This window comes from Anser cygnoides, chromosome 1 (genome assembly GCF_040182565.1).
Source record: "Anser cygnoides isolate HZ-2024a breed goose chromosome 1, Taihu_goose_T2T_genome, whole genome shotgun sequence".
NCBI lineage: Eukaryota > Metazoa > Chordata > Aves > Anseriformes > Anatidae > Anser > Anser cygnoides.
The window spans coordinates 133096591-133115729 of record NC_089873.1 but is presented as its reverse complement, the minus strand read 5'-3'; the positions used below and the strand labels follow the sequence as shown (position 1 = coordinate 133115729).

Below are 19139 nucleotides of genomic sequence, written 5' to 3'. Positions count from 1 at the left end.
CCAAGAGTCTGGGGAACGTATAGGATTTCGGGACTGCCTATATTTGTCTTCCACACTGAATTTCATATATGATTAACAGAATGACTTGCAACAAAAATAAGATGGTATTTGCTAAAGGAAACACTCCATGTAGTTAAAATAACAGATTAGTCGGAGGAATACAACAATCCCACTTATTTCCTGATTCATCTACTCTGCCTGAGAGTGTGGAGAGGTGGGAGGAAAGACAGCAAGACTTCCAGTTTGCAAAGTAGGATACAAGCAAGGGATGGAGCACAGACTCCTGTCAGAGCACTCTGTTTGTGAACTGCAACCTTCACAGAGAACGCAGACAAAAAGGTGTACACTTACCTCCCAAAATCCCAAACAAGCAGAACAGATAAACATAGGGAAAATCAAGATGAAAAATAAATTTAGGACAAATAATTTGTGATTAAGAAACACTAAGGGAAAAAACAAACAAACAAACAAAAAAAACCACCAACCTCTTCTACGGGAATAGCTTCCCGACACACTTCAGCCTTAATTCTTTTTTTTTTTTTTTGTAGGGAGAACACAGAAACTGTTTGGCTGAAAAACAGTGAAAAGAAAGAAGCAAATGCAGGTGCCATCTTGCAGCTGCACTTGTATGGAGCACATACTACCACTGCAGCTGAAGGGCATAAAAAGCTGTCAGATCAGAAAAGTAGCCTCTTCTGCACAGGTGTAAGAAGGTACAGAAGCTGTAAACCAATTGCAAGGTAAATTTTCACTGAGGTTATTCACGTATATTTGGAGGAAGGTATCTAATCATCTAAAAAGCAAAGTTATGGAGCAGCCTTTCAAAGCACAATGGGACTAAAACTCAAGTCTGGGAAGACAGATTTCTCAGATTTAGATTATAGGGCTGTTGAGGTTAGCAGTGGACTGGACTAGGTTTTGACTGGATTCAGGAGGTCTTTTCCAAGCCATATCTGTATGTTTGCATGTAATGAATACAATGAAAGCCGACAACTATGACACAAAAGCCACACATCACCACCCCCCATATTTTTCTGCTGAGGTGACCAGTTCACTTGCATGTAAGTAAATAAAGAAGATCCTGCAGGAGATAAAGTCAGTCAGTTCCTGCAAACCAGAAAGAGGCTGGCAAAGAACTGAAACATCAGAACTTTTGATCAAAAGTAGTCAAATGGTTAACAAATGGTTTGATTTTCATCCCTGGTGACAGTTACCCAGAACGCCAGAATTAATTTAATCCTAAGGGGAAAATTTGTCTTCAGAAGTGCTTATCAAACCATAAGCACATTCCCATTAGCAGTAGCTTTTGGGTGCCCAGCACTCTAACTCAGTCAGAAGCCTAAGTTTGAATTTAGGTGTTCAAATCTTGGCACTCTGTAAGAAAGGCTTGCACTAGTCTAACCACCTCTATATCTAACCACCTCCATATCCTTCCCACAGACACATTCCTCCCTCTGACAAATTTGGTGGTGGGGGTAGTGGGTAATATTTGAAATAATCTGATCCATCTGGAAGCTATCTAGTCCTAATCAACAGTATTAAAAGAAAACCCCATTTTTCCCTCCAAGCCCGAAAGTAAGGCTTAGTCTCCCAGATCAAGCAGCACTAATGAACTCAGATACATTTTATATAGCTATTCAGCTATGGTCAGACAAAATGGAAAAAACAACTGCTGTCTTCCAGCATATTAGAAAGATTTGAAACATTTCAATCCTAATCATCACATTTGAAAGTATGTTCACCGCACTTGCAAAAATTTAGGACCACCTTTTATTTAATTATTTCCAGGAAATAATGGAAGATTCCTATTAAAAGTTAAATCCCAGGGCCACTGTTAGCTGAATGCACAATGTATGAGATCCTGTTTTAACACAGCTTTCAGGAGTTAGATTTTCACCATGCTTCAAGATGTAGTTTGAAATAAACGTTTGGTTATTAGCTGAAGCCATTACTATAAAAGTGAGCAATACTGTAGCAAGAGAATATGTGACCAGCTGAAAGAAATACAGAATCATGAATCCTAAGCAAATAAAAACCTTTCATAAAGGAGACATTCCAAAATATATTTCCAAACAATGGTTGACTGCAACCAAGTAATTCACACCCCATTGTGAAACAAACATTAGTAATTTTTAGCAGACACTAGGACTCAGAAGCAAACAATGATCCCTCCTTCTCCCTCTCTCTGCACTTCCAGGCTGTTTTACCAAAAAGAATGAGTAAAAGTAGCATTTATTAAGTCAAAGAACTGAACTCACTCACAGCTCTAAGGGGAGTTGCTCAGTAAAGGTACTTTTTCCTCAAGTTCTATTTCTAGCAGAATGCTCTTAAAATATAATTAACCCACAGGCTTCAAAGCCCACTTAACACTTAAAAAAAATCACTTTCTATCAAAAGTATTTTTGGCAAGAGCTGTGGCTATTGTCTTTAGTACTCCTCCTTCCAAAAGCCAGTATGCTGTAACAGAAGGGCTACAAGCACAGACCTCGCATAGGTGACAGCCTGCATTTTTTTGTAACTTTTTTTGTAATCTTGTACTTACTTGGGATTGCACTTTTTATTGGGTAGCTGAAAATCAAGCGGCTCAAGTTTACTGAGTGGGGACAATGTCCACATATGTTACACGTTAAAATAGCAACCATTTTTGCTCAAAATTGCATCATATTTCAATACAATCGATATTTTCCTATCGAGACTAGAGAAAATTTTATCCTTATTCAGCCAAAGATGCTTTACGTTAATGTTCTCTGATCATGCTAAGTGTATAAACGTAACTCAGAATGCTGAAAGTCAAGAATGCTGAAATTTGCTAAAACTTCTGGTGCTTTCTTAGACCGGTAGGTATGAGGAACACCAGTTAACCTAAAAAGCCCCTCAGGGCACAGCTCTCAGGGCAAAAGCCTTGCAGTCTCCCCCCCTGACGTCTCTGGTTTGTGCAGGTGAACCATCCTTTTCTTCCCAGGAACTCTCTATCCTAACAGAAGTAACCAAGTGTCCATTTCCTCTCTGGCACTACGCCTAGCAAATGTCAAAAGGGAGGAACATGCTCACGAGTGACCTCAAACTGTTCACAAGTTTTTAGGACTAGCTAAACCCTAACATGTTTGGTCAATTTATGAAATCTGTAATCCACATCTGGAATAAAAACCAGTCAGATTATGTGGCCTAAAAAATTTAACAAAAGCAGACTCTCCTGAGATTTTAAGTTTCCTTAACATCAAAGAAGAAATGAAGTGCACATTTTTATCACTTTTAATCATTAACACTGTCTGGTTGATGTTTTACCTTGTTTTAAAACTGAGGCTGCTTTCATTTTACCTAACCCATTCACCTGTCTATGCAGTACAAACTGGCACTTCAGAGGTTTGATTGCCACACAAAGATTGCCTGTACTTTTAATAACATTTGCTCTATCGTTACCAGTGTACACATCCTAGAAACAATACCTGTGTTTTGAAGACTTTAGCTAGTGCTGAATTTGTCTGTTCAAAGAACAAAAGGGTTTCTTGAAGCCTGAGGAGACTGACTCCATTTTATAGAAATCTTAAGAATTTGTTATTGCACTGTAATAAAAGCATAACAGAAATCCAGTCATAAAAGCACTTCAGCAACAGTTACATGCAAATGATTTTGCATTATGAGCAGTTCTAATGTGCCATTCCAAAAACTTCTCCTTCTAAGATTTTCTCTGAAAGTTTTGGTCCAAAATAAAACTTAGACATGAAAGTTCAGAAAAGTGAACATTTTTTACTGTTGCAAATGTAGTGCATCATGTCTTAGCTGGATTGTTTAAGGCTTCAACGTTGTTCTAAGCATTGCTTAAATTCTGAGGTTGAGCTTGTTGTAGAAGATGTGTGCTTCTCTGAAAGAATTGGCCTCAGGAATTTACTTTGGTTTCACTTAAAGGCTGGAAAAACAGCTGTCGGGATACTAAAAAAGATGTCTCTTGCTTTTTTGTCCTGCTTGGAGAAAAGAGATGTGTGCCTGGTAGAGGTTCTGAGTAGCATAACATGGTCCTCTGCCACGAGGGGCAGTAACATCCCTCAGGACAGAGGGAACAGTCAGACAAGGACTGCACTAATACTTTCCCTGCAGAATATTAGGATTTGTCACATTAGGGCATCACACCACTGCCTCTTACACAAGTCCCCTGAAAGTTAGTACCCCCGGCCTTGCCCAAATATAAACCGCTCAGTCACAACACCACCAAACACCAGCTGGACAAGGGCAAGGCAAGCACAGCCCTACTCCAGCCAGCTGCGTAAGCACAAGCAAACTGTCTGACTCTTGAGAGAGATTGTCCTAGCACCTCAGGAGCCCCTCGGCCCTCCCACAGACCTTGTCCTGTGTACTCAGAGTCTTCCCTGACTTCTTCAGGCTGGATAACTGTGAACCCTTAAGACATGAACAGAAACTGCAAAGGCCTCTGTGTGACTCCTGCCATACAGAAGTGTTAGGATGAAGCCAAAACTTCATTTTCTGCTTTTTCTGCTGAACACACCTGTCCATGATGAGACCTAGCTCAATGCTCTGGTGAATGAGAACAACAAAACAGATGTCTATAATCTGCCCCAAATCTCCTTGACAAAATGAAAATATATGCTTTAGAATCTCCAAGATGTAGCAGGGGATAAATGGTGCTACATATAAAATTTGCACACCCTAGGAAAAAAATACAGAAATAAAAAATATTTAATTACACGCCCTCTTGAAGCCTTATTTGAGTATTTTTCGTACCACTTCATTCCTCCTAAAGCCTCAGCATGTGAATTAAGCTCACACAGACCACTTGCATCATGATTTCATGCCATCCAAAAGTTCAGCTTGATTGACTGTCCAAGAACATATTTCTGGGAAGAAGGACTTAGCATAATCACCACTTGAAAATGGTCTATGAAAGAAAGGGAGAGAAATAAAATGGATCTCAGACCTCATGGATCTCATGCATTTAGTGAATAAAATACTGAAGTTCCCTCACACATGGATGCCAAAGGTAAGTTTGGCTTCTGGAGTTCTCTGTGTGTATGTAGAAACATAAAACCACACAGGGTCACAAAGCAGAAGCTATGCTGTGTTTGCTTAACAAATGAAATATAGATACTTCAATGAAAATTAAACAGTCGAGTCTTTGTTATTGTAGTAGAGCCAAACCAGTGTAAAAATCCATAGAATAAATAATCTATATAATCCTCTGGATAAAGTAATTCAACAGAGTAACTCAAATCAAGAATTCGCTTATGCCTGTCTGCATGACTAGGTCTCCATCTTTAATTTAAACTGCAAATAGAATATGCAGTTATCTTCTGCAGGGCTTTGCAATTGCTTTTGTCTAAATTGGTTGTAGGATTCAGATGGTCCTTAATCTGGATGGGACGAGATATGTCATACAGAGTCTTGTTTCCAATTTCTGTTCAGGTTTTCATAATCAATTTCTTAATAGGATTATGTCGGGGTTCATTCAATTATCTCAGCACAGAGCCGAAAGTTTTCCTGAGCGCTGTGCATTACAGCAACACTCCTATTCTTGCTGTGACATATAATAATGTAGTTTATTCCCTATGTATTTGTTGCTATTGGCCAACAGCCCAACTGACATAATGCTGGGTATGTCCTTAAAGAAACAAACAAACAGCGGATGGAAGAAAAAGGCAGAAATTTTTTCCAAGTCAAGCGTACAGTATGAAGGAGAGTCACTCTGCTTAGAGGGGGAAAAAAATAAAAAACAAATAAAAAACACCTAACAACTAATCCAAAACTCTTTGAAGCATGAAGCATTAACAGTCAAAGCAAGGGGAAAAGCAGGAATAAATAGGATCACACTTCTCTGAAATTCCACTACTGATTTCTGTAAGAACCAGAGGCACTTCTGAAAATCCCATCGGGCACTGATGGTTGTTGTTCCCTCAGTCTGCTAAAAGCTCCTGCCCACTGCTACAGAAAGTCCTCAGGCACAAACTAAAAGCCATGTGCGGGTGCATTTTGTTTTGTTTTGTTGTTTAGTACAGGCTCTCTCCAAGTATTTTGGCCCCTAAATACTAAGGTTTAGAAAAGGTCAGACTCTTTGTTAGTTAGACCAGGTGCAAAGATGCTAAATTCAGTGGCTGTGTGCACCGTGTAAGGCAACACAGGGGTTTGTCCTATTCCCTCATCTTGATAAAAAAAAAAAAAAAAAAAAAAAAAGACAAGTTTTGTAGGAAGAGTCTGTTAGATGCACACGACTGCAGCAAAGCGCATCCTCAGCAGGGACCTCAGCAGTTCACCTGCTCGCTGTGAGGTTACCACTGCAAGGCATGCAGGGCACCGGGGCAGGGCTGCAGCCCCTGGGGCAGGATGCCCACCCAAGGGAGAAGTTTCCCCAGCCCTCCCGGACACCCGAAGGGCTAAACCCGTGCTGCACCCACTTCGCTGGCGAGCCGCCTAAAAGTCCCATTCAGCCCTGATGCACCCGCTGCCAAACCACCTCTGCCACCGCCGCTCGTAGCCGACACGACAGCGCTGGAGCAAGAAGCCAGCTCGCTCCGGGGCCACAATTTCTGCCCGCAACTTCCCCCGGGGCCGGGGTCGCTCCGCGAGCGGCGGCTGCCGCCTGGCGTCCGCCCCGCCGGGAGCTGGGGGCGGCGCGAAGAGAAAAATAAAAACAAAACAAAAGAAGAGCGAGCACATCTGAAAAATTCCTCGACCCTGCTGGGAGATAGCACGCGATAAATCTAGGAGCGCTAACTCAGCATTTCTGATCACGGCCATGAGAAACGAGGACGCACACCAGTGTCCCCCACTACCCAGAGAAGTGTCATTTTGTGGCTTTTTTTTTTTTTTTAAATTTAATTAATTCTTGGAGCAAAGGTTTCCCCATGGGAAAAAAAATGCAATGGATATAGATTCTCAGAAACTTTGTTTCAACTAAATATTATTTTCATTACACTTTTTTTTTTTAAGCATGTGATGGGACACTGGCACAGGTTGCCCACAGAAGCTGTGGATGCCCCATCCCTGGAAGCGTTCAAGCCCAGGCTGGATGGGGCTTTGAGCACCTGATATAGTGGAAGGTGTCCCTGCCTGTGGCAAAGGGGTTGAAAATCAGTGGGCTTTAAGGTCCTTTCCAACCCAAACCATTCAGTGATTCTATGACTTTAATACCTCCTAAAATCAGTTCAGAAGTATATAACGAATTTTGTCTTTTACTGCAGACAGTTTCCACATAGGCAGAGCACACAGATTGGTAGACCTTGCTTCTTTTTCTTCTTCTTTTTTTTCTCCTAACCTTATACCCCTGTGTGGCACCAGTCTTCAGAGAGGGGAGCTTTCTGCAGGGGTCAAGCACACCTCAGGACAGGCATCTTTGTTCTGAGTGCACTGGAAAATGAGGTCAGCTGTGTCCAAGGCCTTTGTATTTCTTGTATGAGTCTGAAAAGTCTCAGATAAGGGAGTAAGATAAGAGGGCAGCAATGCAGTGTTACCCAAAAGCAAACAGAGCCCCATCCCCATGGTAGAGAGCAGAGGATAGGAATAGCTCTGCATTTCCTCTTGTCATCCCTGGACTTCAGCTCTCCTCTATGCCCACTTACGACCTAAAAATCACAAGCTCCTAACAGTCTGAAAGGAACACTGCACATACATCCTTTAAATGAGCTGTCCACAAAGTGCTGTGCCAGCCCTACAGGGTCCCACGCAGTCACCAGCTGCCCCAGGGGACAGGCAGCCGTGGGGCAGAGAGCAGGAAGAGGCCAGGGGCTGCAGCCAGGGACCCTGGGGTGGGGGTTGGAGAGGGGACACACAGGTGAAGGATGGGGGATAGGAGATTGCACATTTTGTGCACATGCCATAAAGGCAGTAGTAACCCACAGCTACTGTGGGTATCAGAGAGGTCAACCCTGGGGAACTGCATTAAGCACTTGCTGAGCAAAATTCTGCCCATTCTGCCAAAACGCACATTGCAGGAGAGAATGAGGGTAAATTAATAGATCCTTCACTAAACATATGTATTCCCGAAGTTCAGTGTTTTCCTAGTTCACTGAACAAATCCTTATTTGCTAGGACATTTCCAGTCACTAAAGTTTAGAAATCCAGTCAATTACTGAAGAGAGGGAATTGGATTATCCCTATATTTATCTTCTAGCAAAACAAAATGCTTGCAGAATATACTTAACTGCCTAAGAGGGGAAAAAAATAATATGTAGTACATTAGAAGGATTTTAAGTCCATTGAGAGAAAGGACCTAATCCTGACTGTGACAGTATTCTGACAGTATTCTAAGAAAAAACACTTCATCTCTTTAAATTCATTCTATAAATTATGTAATGTATGCATTTATTTGCTAGGAAGTGTAAGCAGATCATAAAACAATATATGTCATGGGAGATGCACTGTAAAATAGACAATTGTTTAAGACTCAGGTGTCTCGTAAGACAAAGCCAGACAGTTTTCAGCCTAACTAGCCATACCATCAGCATGAGTTTAGGAAAAAGGAGAAAAAAAGGTTTTCCCAAGCCAAAAACACATAGGGATTAAAACTCCTGTCTGACAGATGCCATTCTCCACTGCTTTGTGCAGACACAAGGACCCTGGGCAAGCTGGGCAACCAGCTCTTCTAGCTTCTTTTCACGTAGCTAAAAAGTTGAAAATGATTATTTTTTTTAAAGTTGAAAAGGAGCATCTTCCCCCCCTCCCCCAGTGGGTGAGTGTACATGTGTGCAGACAGGTTTCACAAAAGGACACCTGAAACTTTGCTCTTCTGGAGAAAAGTGGCTTGAGCTGCACATGAACTCTGCTCGTGGAGGTAAGCAAGGAGAAGTTCTGGCTAAGATACCAAGGCAAAACTCCTAATCTTAAAATATATGAAATATATTTAAATATATTTTAAAGTACATATTAATATACATATATTAATATATATTTAAATATGTTTAGCATTCATTTTGTGCAGACAAGGACTGAGGTTGGACATTCAAACTTAACTTGACGTCACAGAGGATGTTTAGCAAGGCTTCCAGAAACGCACACACACCTGTCTCCAAGGGCTTTAAAACCAAGACAGTAGTACTTAAATCACCTGAAACAGCTACAGGATAAGACAAAATCTCTTCAAGTGAAAGAGCTGACACTTTGACAACCTCTTCCCACTTAGGCCATTCTTTACCTACCTACATGCATACATACTCTAAACTACAATCCCATTAATCCCATTTGAAAAATGCAAATTACAGTAGTTTGCAAATTACAGTAGTTTCTCCTCCTTGATGGATTTTTTTTCTGCTCAAGTTGAAATATACAAAGCAACTATTTTCAAGGACCACTACAATTTTAATATTACTTCAGTACATGTGCAAGTGCCCTCAACTGCACTCACAGTGTTCACAGAGCATGCCATCCCTGAGGACAGATGAGTTCACTGCAAGTATTGAACATAGTTGGAGACCGTATTGTGTATTTTTAGTGAATATAGATTTCTTAATGATTGCTCTGCTGCTATTAAGGAAGAAGTTTGTGAGAGGTCAATTTTAATGTTACAAGAGAAAGGCAGGTTACAGCCATGCACAGGAGAAAGTTTCAGTTTTCAACACAAATCAGTGGGGCCAACACAGCCTAGTGTTTCACATGGCCTTGATTCAAAAATCCTAGAGGGGTTCAGTTGTTTCCACTCCAAAGAAGCAAAACATTTCATTGTCCTCTGAAATTCCTACATATTATTTATAAACCTTCAGACATCAAAATGAGTGGAATAAGCCAAGCATACCAAGTAAACGATGTATATTTTGAATTGTTGTTTGCAGCAAGTGACCATGAGAACGAGTGACGGGAATACAGATTCTTCCTGCGCCTATAGTCATGCTTTTCTGCTTTCTTGAATTCTGTTAGATTATTTACCAAGGAACCAATTCAAAATTCACTGGAATAGACAGCTATGCCTATTGCAACAAACACTACTTCAGCATGGTCCAAAACATCTGAGATGAGAAAAAGAAATAGAAGACATTTTTTCTTTACTTGCAAGAACTGATTTCACATGCAAGGAAAAAAGAGAATCTCTGTCTTCCTGAAGATACTTCAGGGCAACCTAAAGACCTGTGCCATTGCTTTTGTCCATCTTGCATCTGAAGGAGTACTTCCCTCTTAGGCAGCTTTGTGTGTCCCGGAATGGATATTTTCAGTTCAAGAGCAGGATTAAATAAATAAAGAGCAGATCCCTGAAAAATTTGTTTTTGTTTTCTTGGACATAATCCCACATATCACTTCCAAATCAAACAAAACATTTGGCAGGATCTAAATCAAACATTTCGGTCAGTATTGGTGCTCCCCTGAACACAGCCTCCTCCTTTAGCCACATGGTGAGGACATTTACCTGAGGCATGGAAAAATTAGGTTCAGTCCCATTCACTGTGTAAGGGCATTTCATTCTTATCATCTGCCTTCCTACATGCCTTGCTCGTCACGCTACAAGGGTTGGTCAGGTACAGTTCCCTTGACTTTCCTTGTTCACACTCCAGAGCTTTGTGAAAAGCACTCAGCTGTTGTCTTGAGGAGGAATTGGATTACATCTCCCACTCCCAGCACATCTCAGCTCTTGATGCATGTCCTGCTGCATACTTTTTTCCAATGACAACTTGCAGATTAATAATGCATGACATAGCACAACCCAGTCACTCTGAGGATGATCTACCTGTACGTACCCTAGTTCATGCCCTATCCTTAGCAGGGTGGAGGTACAGGACAAAAGATGTGAAAACCCTGGTCTGGAAGAGAAGGTTTTCAGAACTGGGTCTTCCACATTCTTGCTGGACTGGTTATTGAGTAAATTACAGAAATGCCTGACTCCCTTTTATGCATCTAGCATAAAACAACAAAATTCACGCTACCCAGCACGTTCAGACAAAAAGCTTTAGGATGCCAAATCTGCATTTTTCCTTCAAGAAAATAATCCCTCTCCCCTACCCTGCTTCCAAAGGGATTAACAAGAATCTGCCAGCCCATCCCTCCAGGCTTGCCTGTACAAAAGCAGCACTCCAAAAGAGCATTTATCTCTTGAGTCAGAGTAGTTTCCCATCTAGTAAATAAAATATTTCTTGCTCCTAATAAAGAGCAACAATTCATAGTTAATATCTTTAACAAGAACTTTTGATACATTTCCAGAAAATAAACCTGCAACTAATATCCTGGGACTGAGAATGTTACTGATCTTGCCAAGTCAATCTAGTTTGGCTTGGAGAGTAAGGAAGATCATATAGGCCCTCAGGGTAGAATTTCTCAGAATGGGCTCAGGGTGAGCAGTTCTAGAGAGCAAGAGGCAGAAGGGAGTTAAAGGACGGGGGGAAAACTGCCCTCTCTGGCACAGCAGCCCCTGACTGGTCCCCGAGCAGAAAGGACATTCATATTCCATTCCTGACCCTCACAGCACTGACACATACATACACTGTAGCTCCTGTCTTCAATAAAACCCTTACCTTCCATCTCACCATCCTTATTTCACACCACTGAGCACAGGATGGCCCCAGAGGACTCCACTCTGAGTAGCATGAAAGCTTCTGGGGAGTTCACAGCCAAGAAATTTAGAGGTGTGGAAAGCATGAAATATACAACAGGACAAACCAGGAAAATAAAGACATACAGAACATACAGAACAGAGAAAACAAGAAATGATTCAGAAACTTTTTTTTTTTTTTAAGTGAGAAGAACAGATGGATGGAAATGCTAGCTAAATGCTGCAGCAAATGTCCTTTTCATGACATGATGGGGTTGAAGGGAGGGAGGCAACTGCTTGCCACTTCGGTCCAAGCAGGATGTGTTTCACACATAAGATATTTGGGGGGCACAACAGGAGGCATGTTCTCCTGAGAGAACCGTGGAGACAAATATTATATATACATATATATATATATAAAAGTCTGTTCAGTATGAGGATTGGTATTGGGCATCTGCAAGCAGAAAGAAGAGTGTTCAGCTTTATGCACACAGTTACAAAGACCTGATAAAGCAGTGCTAGCTCACGATGTACAATTTCTGGGATTTGCACCTACCTTCATTTCTGCAGTGTTCTTTCCATGCACTAACAAAACCCCTTCAGGAGACAGCATTTCCCCAGCCACAACACAGCGTAGGTAGAGGGGGACTGTTCAGTTGGGATGCTCTTATATTCCCTGGCACAACAGGAATCTGCATGCTCCCTCAAAGCTGGACTCTTCTCAGAGAGGAACAGCAATGGTATGAGAATGCTCACAAGCTGTCTCAAAGGAAATCATGGCAAGATACAAGGAAACAACTTTTCCATCAACACAATGGTCAAGCACTGGAACAGGCTGCCCTTAGAGGTTTTAAAATCTCTGTTCCAAAACTTGATGGGACGCAGCCCTGAGCAAGGTGCTCTGACTGTGAGCTGCCCTTGCTTTGAGCAAGGACCTGAACCAGATGACCTCTGTAGATCCCTTGACACCGAACTGTGCTGTGAGTGTGCTTTCTTCTCTCCGCTCTGTCATCCTTAGTGTGTACAGCTGATCCCCAGTAATACGTGACAGTGCATTACTCACCCAGTTACACACTGGCCTCTCATACAGTTGTAATATTTTAGCACTTGACTCCCAGTCAGTCTGTGAGAGACAAAGCTTAGTTTATTGAATCTCAAGCACCGTCCATGGGTGGTATAGGCCCTTATGGGTCTTCACAAAATTAGGGTCTGAAGCTATGTCCTCTGCTTCAGGCACCACGCTTTATAAAACTCAAGGTAACTCCCCACCCTCATTTCTTCCCAGCACTCACTTAAGGTCGTGTGATATTTTTTGTCCATTTGACTCTTTCTCGTCACAACAAAACCAGCATGGTCACCTAACCATCACAGGCCTGTGGCAGCTGTGCGTGGACAGGCCACAACCACTCTGAGTGGAGACTTACACACGTGCTCGACTGATGACATTAGTAGAAGTCCTACAACTCCTGCTTGCCCAACTGCTTGCATCCAAGGCACGGCTGAAACAGCAGAGCCTGTACCTAGCTTAGCCATACCTCAGGCATCACCAAAGAAACCTTTAGATCCATTCAACCCTCCTTAGGCTCAGAAGACTGAACATTGCCTAGGAATTCCCCTTGAAAATGCTAGGATTTGAGCTGCTTACAGGCAATCTTGTTTCCTTCCTTTACCCCCGCTGAAACCTAGCTGTGATTAATATCCACATGTTCTGCTGGATTCTCTCTAAGCAGTACTAACAGAGCACTTGAAAGCCTTCAAGGCTTCACTCCATTTGATGTGGTTTTGCTGGCCAATACAAAACCTGGGTGAAATTACAGCCCGATTGAAAGCCATAGCACATCATCCTCTAAAATCCAGCAGCTTCCTGACATAGTAATGAGCTGCCTAGGAATATTCATCTTAACGTTTTACATGAAAAAATGGGGCAGCACCCTACTTGGGTAAGACAGAAGGTTAGGGGATCACTTGTTCAAAGCTACTGCTGAACCTTCTGCTCTACCATGTGCACTCCCATATGTGCTCTTGCCTCCCACAGTAATGGAGGTCTCGGGAGTCACTGATGAAGAATAGCAACAAAGCCTGCCTTTCCAGCCAGAGCCTTCCCCAAAGGAGAGATCTGGGGAACTGTGTGGAAGCCTCCCTCATCCCAGTGCTCCAGGCAGAGCAGCCTCCCCAGACCATAAGAGAACAAATTGCTTGTGTGCAACTGGACTACCCCAGGTGATGCCTGAGACATCATGCTGTGTTTTGGAACAGCAGCAGAATGGGGATGCTACCAAAGCTGGAGATTCTGTTTATAAATGTTTGCCTTGTGAGAAAAATCAGGTTAAAAAGAAGCATTGAGTGTAGCTAGCTAGCATAGTGACATCAGTTAATAATAATTCTGACATGGGATTTTGTGAATTTCTGTTCTGAGCTGCCTGAAACTCTATGGCATAACAAGTCCTTGCTAAACTACTTCATCTGTGCATACTTCATTAACTCCTTTGAGCATCTATCATTCAATACTAAGGTAAATACTGAGAAACAGTTTTCTATTGCTCCTGCCTCTGCAAATAGGCATTAGAAGAGGACTCACATTGTACTTGGGATGAGAGATGAGGTGAAAGGAGGGCTCTGGTGCTGCCTTTCCCTGGTTGTTCTCCTCCAAGGTAGGGAAACCATCCCAGTCATACCTGTGATCATGCAAAGCTTTACTTTGTATTCACACATGTATTATCCTTACGTGCCCCCTAAAATCTCCAGAAACTGATACTTAAAATAAAGGAAAATCACAGTTTACTTTACATGTGAGCTATGATGGCACTTCTTCGGACATTATACTTATAAAGCAACCAACTGTTCAGACATTGCCTGAAGAGCACACAAAGGTCTCGGTCTCACAGCATACACACTTTATATAGTCTATATGTATTTCCTTCTGACAGCTCCAACCTCAGTTCTTCAAACAACAGCTTTTTACATTCAGGAAACAACAACAACAACAACAAAATTATACGAGTCTGATCTGGCTTGCAATGCCTTACTGTTAACGTGAGTCTCTAAAAGGACTGAGTGACTTAGTCAGACCCAAAAATTAGTGCTCATTTCAGAGTAGCATTGCTGTTAGACATGTGACAACAACCAGCAGAAAAGACTGAAACAGAGCTTAATGCCCTTAGAAAAGGTCCCACACACAAAACTGCTTTTATTTTAGTCCAGGTGTATCTACAAGCGTATAATGTTCAGAAAACATAAAAAGAAACTTAGCACCCAGACTTGTTGAGAGAGATGGGTGATGAGGCTTTTTCTCTGGTTAATCCCTTTGTGGGAACACAGCCCAAAACTCTCATACTTTACAGAAAAGTTTCACAAGCTCTGACATGCAACAGGTATTCGAGTTTTCATCTGGCCTACCTATGTGACCTGTGTCTTAGTTTACTGAATAAAAAGATATGCAGCTAGACAAAGATGCTGAAAGGTGAGGCCCATATGGATATATTTAGGGAAAGCTCTTTTTCCCTTTCTCCCCTCTCACTGAACATCTATTTTGGCTAGGGAGAAGGTTGGCAGGGTTTGGGTTCTGGCCATGAGGAACTCAGCCCAGCAGCCTGGTCACTCGGTGGAAGAATCGAGGCATTCAGCACAGCTCTTGTTGATCCAATTATAAAGGATTTACATTAATGCAATTGTGCAGCGAGCAGAAACTTTCTAAGTGGAAAGATCTGCTTCAGTTGCTGTGCTAGTGTGTTTGCTTATTCCTGCCAAATAAACAACATCTCCTGCTGGGTGATTGGAAACAAGTGTAAGAAGTTCTGGTCATACGATGCTAATCCTTACAGTATAATCTCAACTCTGCTCCACAATGACTTCTCCAAATTGGAGAAGGCTGTGCTGGTCACACAGCAAAGCCTGTGGGTTGGCAGGGGGAGATGGCTGTGTGGCTGCTTGAGATCTCGCCTGAAGCTAGGCTGAAGATGGGAAACACCAGGGGCTCATAACCTGCCCGCCTGATGCTCCTCATGCAGGCCTTCATCCTTCTCAAAACTTGCAGGCACTGAGGGGTGGGCTGCAGAGGGGTATCGGAGCTGTGAAGGGGTGGAGATGGAGGACACGGAGGTAGCATGGAGTCCCAGTGCTCTGAGGGAGGGCTAGCATTGCTCTTGCTGCAGTCACACAGGGCTGCACAAGGCCTGTATCAACAGCTGCCACCAGGACAAAAGTCAGGTCTGCTCCTCATGGTAGCAGTCACAGTCACAAGGAGTTGCTGCTGGGGAGAGTCATCTCTACAGCTGTTAAGGAACTTGCAGCAAATCCACCAGGCTATCTGCAAAGATGTGATGAAGAAATTTGCCAAATGGCAAAAGCATCCTGATTTTGGTACCAGTTTTTCCTCTCTCTCCCTCCTGCCAAACAAACCTATTAAGATTTGTTCAGAGGTGAATGCAAACCTGAGGGTCAGCATGAGTCAACTTCTGGCTTTAAATGACAAGACCAATCCTAGCTATACACTGGATATGCAGTAGACTTTCCTGTCCCTTTTTAATATGAACTTTTGTAGGAAGAGAAGAAGAGAAATGTAGAAGAGAAATTGTAGAAGTGTTTCTTGCTGTGCCTAGAAATGTTTATGGTAACACTAGCTATTTCAAAAAAAGGGGTGAGGGGGTGGGAGATGGACAGGATGGAACCCATTACTAAGCTGTAAATATAAAACATGTCCTGAAAAATCTGATCTTATCTAGCTGTTATTGGCTTTGAGCTGTGCCCAGTGCTTCACTGTGTATGTTGTGACATACCTCAGAAAACATGGGAGAAGTTATCTACATTTTACAGTAATGAACTGAGCTCCAGTTCAGCAGAACATGACAAAAAATCTCTGACCACAAAGCTGCACTAAATTAATAATGTGGTTTTATTGTCTCCAGTGCCCAAGTTTCTTTCCTTGCCTTGTACTCCACTCAGCTCTGTCCCAATCCACTCTGTTGGGACTGATCAGACTTGACACTGGGTATTGCTCACTTGTCTGAAGGAAGAAAGGTCATGGAAGATATTTTTTTAAAATCTTTTCTATGAAAAGGGATAGAGAGGCTTTCTCTCTTCACAGTCTTGTCTGGTTACTTTTGTTCTTCCATTGCCACCTGCATTCCTGATGTTCCTTACTGTGTGCTTAAGCTAATCCCTTGTTATTAGAGAGAAGGACGTCTACATGTTCTCCCTGCTCACTCCCTAAAACACGGAGCAGAAAATTGCCTGAGGTTAATATGAATAGTAAACTGAAAATCTGCTGAACATCTCTCCTCGCAGGAACAATCAGGCTCCTGCTCTCTCTTCTGTACACAAGGCAGACCTAATAGTCCACCTGTGTAAGAAGATCACAGGGACCAAGGGGAAGAGCACAGAAAAATGAAATGAAACCAAGACCACCTACAACAAATGCAACTAGAACATGCACCTCAGCCAGAGCTTAGGTGACAAGGAGCTGAAGTCTGCACTGCCCCGTTGCAGCATGTCTTGGGAGTAATTCAGTTGCTCATTGCTTACCTGCAGCGAGGATCAGATGTCTGCTCAATGGCAGCCACAGGAACAAGGAACTTCCTTTACCAACAGATTATTTTTTTTTTCTCCCCTGGAATTATTGCATTTTTTTCAGCCCCTTTCCTTTGTCTTCATGGCACAATCAAATTGCTTCTGCGGTAGCAGTTAAGTAGCAACTTCTGCTACCAACTGGCAGGGGCCCATGCTGCTGCCTTCCCAAGGGGGCTTGTCCAAAGGTGGAGCCCAAAGCCACCAGCTAAGTGACTGCTGCAATACCCTACCTTCTCCCTCCACCTAATGAATAACTGGCCCCTGGTTATTCAGACAAGTTTTTTATTAAGACAAGTGTTTTATTAAGACACAGTACTTCCTTCCCTGATAATTATCTACCTGCCAGCCTGGGTTTAAACGTTGCCATCCACTTGTTCGAGACTTGTGAAGCAGAACAAGGCTAGGAACATGCTTTATTTAAGCCAGAATTACCTGGAACCTAGAGGCTCCAAGCTGGTGTTTCCACCCAAGCTGCCTGGTGTGCAGGGTACTCCTCACCCAGCTTGCTGGGCTGTCAGGGAGAGCCCTTGTTTGGTGCCTGAGGTGAGTTTGAAAGTGTCAAACAGACAACCCCAGAGCCTGAGGCTTCTTATTCATTCCCAGCACACAACATGTTGTTGGCCCTGTGCACCTGCAACTCTCCCTGTGCCTTAAACCACCATAGGCCCTACCCACACCCCCTGACCCTAGGGACTTTGACCTTTCTGCACAACAAAAAACAGATTATCTCAGGCAACTTACTGTCCAGCAATGCACAAACTGCCAGAAGCTCCTGGATGTAGACTTCAGTGTAGACTCTGAGCACTAGGCAGCACCGCCTTATCCTTGAAGAACAGGACCAGCTTTTCAACTGACCTTATCTCCCCAGGCCTGCAGGAAGGAGATGCCCACACCACCTCCCCTCCCCACAACCACCCATATTGTGCCCAGCCAGGACTCCTGCTGGCCCTGACCTCCAAGCCCTACACAGGTGCAAACACCTACCCTGGCAGGTTCAGCATTTAACCCAGCCACTGCAGCTGGAGCAAAACCACTACCAGCAGCACAGCCTCACAGCCCCAGAGACAACCTTATAATTCCTGGGGCAGTTATAGTCAGCACAGGTGTCCCCCACTACGTGATCCAGTCTGAGCATCCCCTTCCCAGGTGGATGGATAAAAGAAAAAAGCAGAAGGCTGAGAAAGGCAGGATCTGAAAACAGCCTGTAGTCTACTGATGTGTGATGTGCAACTGCTGTGTTGCCATTGGACCCCTTCACCAACACAGGGGAAAAGGAGAACTAGATGACAGGCCCTCTGAGCTTATATAGGCCTGGTATTTCCCACGAGTACTGTTCAAATTGCCAGATGACAGTAAAACTATGAAGAAGGGGGGACGTTTTGAAGGTCACTTCTTGAGTCTTGTCTATTACACAAGGAAAAATAAAGGAGCCCTAAGGCTAGAAGAAAAGCAGAATAAAAGACAGTATTACTCTGTCCCAGTACTTGTGTAGCAATGTTGTGGTAGCAAAGCTCAACACCGGACAATATGGGAGGAGGCAGTGAACTGCCTTTGCTTACACATATTCTCATAATCTCCTTCTCACCACCACCAGGGATCAGACAAAATTACTTTTGGTGACACAGGACAAGACATGCTGGCTAGCAGGCCTCAGCATGTCTCCAGGCTTCCCCATAGCCTGGTGACCATGTGCTGCTCTTGGATCCCATAGGACCAGATAGGGACGGAGAGCTGTTGTCTCCCTGTCCTGCCCTACCTCTCCAGGTCGCTAGCAGCACTGCTCATTTGCTTATGCACTTTTCTCTCCTATGGCTCCTGCTCTCACCACCCCCAACAATACACGGCTTCAGCCCCCTCTCTTCTTTTGGGTCTCCCTTGTTTTCCTGGTCAGGGTGTGCTGAGAGGCTGGATATGGCTGTGCTACCTGACCTGCCAGTCTTGTCACTATGGCCCCATGCTGCTCCAGCCTGCCTCCCCACCATTCCTTCTGGTGATCCCACATCCACATTGCCCTCTATTCCATGCATAAATGTTTCTAACTGCAAATCTTGGCCCTTCAAGGGTGGGAGGGCCTGAAGGTTCAGAAACTGATCTGTCAATAGGTGTCATGGGGAAACAA

General features: G+C 43.2%; 1 long non-coding RNA gene across 1 annotated transcript in view; it reads right to left on the bottom strand.

Moving 5' to 3' along the window:
* The window catches only part of LOC136786870 (uncharacterized), a 57885-nt gene extending 39812 nt beyond the window's left edge, over positions 1 to 18073 (bottom strand). Inside the window, exon 1 of the long non-coding RNA XR_010826358.1 lies at positions 17762 to 18073. This is a non-coding gene — a long non-coding RNA (uncharacterized lncRNA). The remainder of the gene's footprint in view (positions 1 to 17761) is intronic.
* Positions 18074 to 19139: the final 1066 nt, after the last annotated feature.